This window comes from Stenella coeruleoalba (assembly GCF_951394435.1).
Source record: "Stenella coeruleoalba genome assembly, chromosome: 15".
NCBI lineage: Eukaryota > Metazoa > Chordata > Mammalia > Artiodactyla > Delphinidae > Stenella > Stenella coeruleoalba.
This window is the reverse complement of record NC_137161.1, coordinates 13163748-13170246: the sequence shown is the minus strand read 5'-3', so window position 1 is coordinate 13170246 and position 6499 is coordinate 13163748.

Below are 6499 nucleotides of genomic sequence, written 5' to 3'. Positions count from 1 at the left end.
TCGTCCGTTTATCATTGCCTTGAAGAAGGCAGTGTGGAGGCAGGACCTCAGGTCTTTGTTGAACTGCAGCCGCTCACCCTCCTCTGTATCTTGCCTCCCTGTGTGGAGGTGGTGCGGACAGGTGGATGGGGGACTGGGTGATCTTTCCCCTCCTTTCTCCCCTCCCTGTCGCCCCCTCTTCCAGCCTCCTCACTCACCTTGGGGAGAGACTTTCATAGCTGCTGCCGTTGATACTTCTCTTCAGCACACCCCAGCTCTTCCACTGAGCCCAGGCCGCTGCTTCACAGTAGGAATGAGGACGCACAGCGTTAAATTGTTGTCAGTATTATTATTATTTTTTTGCGGTACGCGGGCCTCTCACCGTTGCGGCCTCTCCCGTTGCCGAGCACAGGCTCCGGACGCGCGGGCTCAGCGGCCATGGCTCACGGGCCCAGCTGCTCCGCGGCATGTGGGATCTTCCCGGACCGGGGCACGAACCCGCGTCCCCTGCATCGGCAGGCGGACTCTCAACGACTGCGCCCCCAGGGAAGCCCCGAGACGGTAGCTTTTTAATTTTCTAAATGAAAAATCGTTTTTACTATGAAAGTGATAAATATTCATTGTAAAAAGAAATAACCCCACGAGTACATTTCAGTTGGGGTCAAGAGTCCCGAGAGCTGCCTTTTCCATAAACACCATGTGTCCCCTGCCCCCCGGTGCCCCTATAGGGGAAGCTCACATGAGCCCGGCACCCAAGGCTCACTGTGGTCCTGTCCCAAGTGGCACAGGGATCATTTCTGGCTGCCCACAATTGAATCCCCTCGCTGAAGCTCCAATCGTCCTTTTGGGAATCACTCCTCCCCCAGGTAAGAGGGGTGCGGGGTAGCCCCTGGTGACACATCCCATCACGAAAGCTGAGGGTTGAGGTCCTCCGTCTCCACCCGGCTTTCCTGAGGGGTGGGCGCTGGTCTAAGTCTGGCCCCTACACGCTCTTTCCTGAACTCTGTTTTGAGCAAGTGAAGGACAGAAGAGGGATCGGAGGAGGTCACTTTCCCAGGCAGCGTCCTGATCAGCCCGTTCTGGTGCGAGATGCTCTTTCTTAGCCCCACGGAGTCCTGTGGTTTCCGCCTGGTCCTCTGCGTCTCTTCTAGTCTGTGGGGCTCAAGATCCTGCAGGGAAAGCCCATTGTGCTCACGTCACCCACGTGGGTCACTACGGCTCCCAGCCAAGAACCTTGACTGCCCCACGGCCCGTCTGGCCATCCGGGTGAGAACACTCTCGCCACCCACCCTCCTGCTGCCAGAAGAAACGGTAACCCTCCGGTGCCACCTCTTACCAGCATCCCTCCACTGAAACTCTGAGATCTTGTCTCCATGGGAGAAAACAAGGGGACTTGTTGAGGTAACTTCTGGTGGAGCAGGGCAGACATCCAATCAGACCAGCTGGACCTAAGGCAGGGGATGCATTGCCCGGACACAGGCCATCTGCAGGAAGAGAGAAGCAGGAGGTGGGGCCCAGGCTCAGGAGGGCAGGACCGAGTCCTTGCAGGCCATCAGGATACCACGTGGCCCCTCTGTCCCTCGTCCTGGAGCCGCACATCCTCTCTGGTCATCCACTTCATTACTCTTCTTTCTGTCCCTCTGAGGACATGGCTGGAAATGGTGGTCCCATGGTAACCCAATGTATGTCTCCTTAGTTCAGTGACCTCAAGCAGATTCTGATTGGTCCTGACCAGGTCAGGAGCTCTGCCCTCATCCAGTCAGCCCTGGGCAGGAGTTTGGGTCAAGCATGGCTGTTGGAGGTGACCCCTGTGAATGTGTGGAGAAGGATGCCAGGGCTGGGCATGTGCCTCAAAGCCTGGTCACCTCAGAGCCCTAAGGTGTGTGCCAGTCTTGGGGATGCCATGTGGGTCATCGACACACAGACCTCCCTCACCAATCAGCTGAATGGACTAACCTTCCCTCCTATCAGTGGAATCTACAAGATTACTTTTTAATAAACGGTCTCTTTGGAAAATGCTCAGAGGAGGAAGATGATCTCTGGTTCTTACAGTGAAAGTCTGTTTCCCTTTGAGATAAGGACTGATTTGTAACACCTGTCATAAACCATTAATTTTACTTTTGTGGGAAGAACTCCAGAAGAATTTCTCTTTCAGAAGCCTATCGAATTATCAGTGGTTTTGAGCAACAGTTTCCTAAGCAGTGGGTCTGGCTAACCCTCAATAATGTGAGAAGTTTCAAAAATAATTTGATTCCCTCCCCTCTACTTCCCTGCTGGGCTGGCGATGCCCCCTTAGCTGCTGCATCTTGGGATGTCAGCGTGGGTGACTTGGGGATGGAGACAGCAGCTCTATATCAACCAGCGTGGACACAGGTGTGTCCCCCAGTAGGGACCTGGGGACCCTGTGCCCAAGCTGTCAGGGGTCTGTCTGGGGTCTGAGTATAATGATGCTGAAGGTGCCATGAGTCTCCCGTCAGGCTTCCAGGGCAGCTCAGACACTCCCTCTGGGCCAATCCCACCCCTACCCCTGAGAGTGGCCATAACATGTCTGCCCACACTCCTGTCTTTGTCACATAGTGGGGCTGACCAGTCAGCATGACACTGACCACAGCTTGGAGCTGTGGGTTGACTCTTTCAGATTATTTAAACAGACTATCATGTCGTTTGCAAACAAGGACAGTTTTATTTCTTCTTTCCAATTTGCATACCTGTTATTTCATTTTCTTGTCTTATTGGATAAGCTAAGATTTCTGAATGGGGATCTCTGCAGAGCACAGCAAGTGCAAAGCTTCTGAGTTGGGTTGAGTCTGTTCTGTTTGAGGAACTGTGATAAGGCTAGTGGGCAGCAGCCTGGCAGCAGAGAGGAGAAGGTGGGGCCAGACCACCCTGGGCGTAGTAAGTTGGTGGAGAGTTGGGATGTGCTAGGGCAATGGGAAAGTATTAAAGGATTTTAGGGAAGAGAGTAACATTCAGGGATACTGCGTATTCTGGGACTCAGTAAATTCATAGTTTAAATGTTAAGAAGGTATTTGTATTTGCAGAGACAAATGAGATTGTTTTATAACTGTGTGAGAAAATCATGTAAAAAGTATTCAACCCTATTTTTTTTTTCTTTCTGTCTTTCCTTTTTTTTTTTTTTTTTTGGTCACACGGCATGTGGGATCTTAGTTCCCCGACCGGGGTTCGAACCCACACCCGTTGCTTTGGAAGCATGGCATCTTAACCACTGGACCGCCAGGGAAGTCCCTCAACCCTATTTTCTAAAGGCTGTTCAAAATGACAGATTTACTTCTCAAATTCATGACAGTTATGCATTCTAAAGCTGACAGAGAGCAGAAAATTTACCAAGTGGCATGAATATGTTAGAGATATTGATTTAAAACCAAACCACCAATTTTTACACTTTCCAAAGGAATTCAACTGCTGGGTTTCTTTCTCAAACACAAATAGAGAATGTTAATGAATGCTTTGAACATTCCTTTCCTCAAATCATTTTATAAGCTTTGATAGCAGAATTTTAATTGAAAATGAAATATCAATTATTAAAAGACCTGTATATTTTATGAAAGGTCTTATATTTTGCAGAAACTGCTGAGAATATTGTGCTTTTTACCTGGTGGCTGTTGGCAACTTTAAATAACTTTTTTTCCTTCTGATTTTAAAAGACTTGTTCATTCTAGAAAATTTGGAAAATTACTCTAAAGGAGAAAATGAAAACCAATATGATTGTACCATTCATATGTCACCACTGCTGCCATCTTGGCTTATCTCTTACTCAAGTTTTTTCTCTGAATATGAGTGTATATGTGACAAGAGCATAACATATATTTTTTTTAATTTTTATTTTATATTGTAGTGTAGTTGATTAACAGCATTGTGTTAGTTTCTGGTGTACAGCAAAGTGATTCAGTTATACACATACATGTATCTATTCTTTTTCAACTTATTTTCCCATTTAGGTTATTACAGAATATTGAGCAGAGTTCCGTGTGCTATACGGTAGGTCCTTGTTGGTTATCTATTTTATTTTACTTTAAGCCAAACTATTTTATTTCTTTTTTCTTTCTTTTTTAAAATTGGGGTATAGTTGTTTTCCAATGTTGTATTAGTTTCTACTGTACAGCAAAGTGAAATAGAGTTCCCTGGGCTATACAGCACATTCTCATTAGTTACCTATTTTATACATATTAGTGTATATATGTTAATCCCAATCTCCCAATTCATCCCCCCCCCCTTTCCACTCTTGGTGTCCATACGTTTGTTCTCTACATCTGTGTCTCTATTTCTGCCTTGCAAACTGGTTCATCTGTACCATTTCATAGTTTTATATCCTGCTTTTCTTTCACTTCATGTGATATCATGAGCATTTTCTATGCTATTAAAAACTTCTTGTAAACATATTATACTATTATCCTTCAACATTCCCTTATCTAGACAATTTATGCAATCTTCTCCATTCTTATTTTGTTGGACGCTTGTGTTGTTTCCTTTTGCTGTTAAAATTTACGTTGCAGTAAAACATCTTACTGAGTAACTTCTGTTCACATTTATGAATCGTTCCTTAAAATAAAGTCTTATGTGTACAATGAGTGCATCTGGAGTTAGTGCTTTTTTAAAAGCTCTTGATATGGCCACCAAATTGTTTTTGGAGACACTGGGACTGAGAGCCCCCGCTGGTGGGCATTCTGTGTCCATGTGGCTGTGTCTTCACAGGCACAGAGTAGTACGTGTTGAAAAGCATTTGTGCAAGTCCGATTTGATGTGCTTTGTTCTTTAAACTTGCGGAGAATTCATTGCCGGGACCCGCTAGTCCTGGGTTCCACCTTCTCAGGGTTGGATGGCACCGCCTTCGAACCAATGAGGAAACCAAGTCGCTGCCTGACTGAGTGTCATTTGTGCCCCAGCAGCTCCCTCTGACGAGGAACTCCAGCACTTGGAGAAGAATTGCATCAGTGACCCAGAGTGTAGACAGGAGCTTCTCTGACCAGAATCCAAACCCGCTCCCTGATGGGAGGCCAAGGATTTCAGCTCTGGTGCTTGGTCGCCCAGAGTGGGGACGCCCGTTAGCATGTGGCCAGTGGGCACCCCGGAGACACCCCTCTCACCCATTCCAGCCTCTCGAGGTCGGGGCTCCTGTGGACACAGGCTCCACTACTGTGCACTGTGACAGGTGCTCCCAAGCACCGTGTCCTCCTGGCGCCCCGTCTTCTGACACCTCATCAGTCCTTCTGGGTGCCAGGCCTTGCCGACTGCTTCGTCCTGGAGGCCGGTCCCGGAGCCTACTTCACGGCTCATTCAAAAGGAAAGCGAGGAGGCCTTTTCCATTTCATCTGTTAAATGATTTAATTCACGAGGGACTTGGTCACCACGGATCCCAGCACGGCCCGGCTCCTGGGTCTCATGGAACCGCACCAACCGCACCAAGCTCTGCGCTGGGCCCCAGCAGAAGCCGCGCGGCCGGGCCCTGGGGGACACCTGGTCGGGGGACTGAGGCTGGGAGGGAAGGGCAGCAGAGTGTGTCTGATCGTTCGATGCAGCTGACGTGTGAAGTGACACCCACAGTGATGGGATCCAATCCCCCCTGAAGGTGGGGCCCCATGGAGACACATCTGATAAATGTCTACTTAAATATTACGAGGCAGCATTATTCCCAGAGCAGTTTTAGCCCCAGAGGACTTCAAGCTCCTGACCTCGTTCACGCCCACGTTCACAGGCGTCACCGCCCCTCCCCTTCCCACAACCTCCTGCTCCTTGTGGGGGTCGTGAGGACAGCCTGGACAGCCCTTAGGTCACAACAGGTGACACAGGGCGTGGGCGGGAGAGCGGGGGCTGGTCTGCTGGAGGGAGAGTCGAGGCAGGGGAACAGAAGCCACGACCTGAGTCAACACACGGAGGCCTGAGTGGGGGCCCCGCCCGGCCTGTCCCACGGTCCCCAAGGTCCCCATGGTGGTCTCCCAACGGGGGTCCCTCCTGAAGCTCTTGATGAGGGTGTTGAGGTCCTGGGGTTCCTTGGAGGTGCTCCGTCATCTGAGATGTGCCAGGAAGGCCCCTTGGGGGCCTGAAGACTCGGGAACCTGTCCTGGTGAAAGGTGGTGGTTGAGTCACTCGGGATCTGAGGTTGCAGGTTGGATTCTGAGGCCAGGACAAGAGGAACTGACTAGAAGGAAACGGGGGAGCAGAGCACCGGGCCTCGGAGGAGCCAGGGCGTCCTTGGGGTCTGGGCCGCAGGAGGAGACGGGCAGACAGGTAGGAATCGGGGTGAATTAGATCCTCCGAGGAGGATGGACGGGCCCTTATCCGTAGGAGGGAACAGGGCCAGAGCACCAACACCCACTCCAGGAGCTGGTCCCCAGCCAGATTCTACCCTCTACAACCTTGTCAGGGAGCCATTGAGTAAAGCAGGTCAAAGCTGGTGGGACCTCAGGGGTCATTTCATCACAGTTCTCATCCCATAGGCGGCAGCAGCAGCCCTGAGGCCCAGGCGTGACGTGGCCTGGGCAGGTAGCAGGAGCAGAAGGGG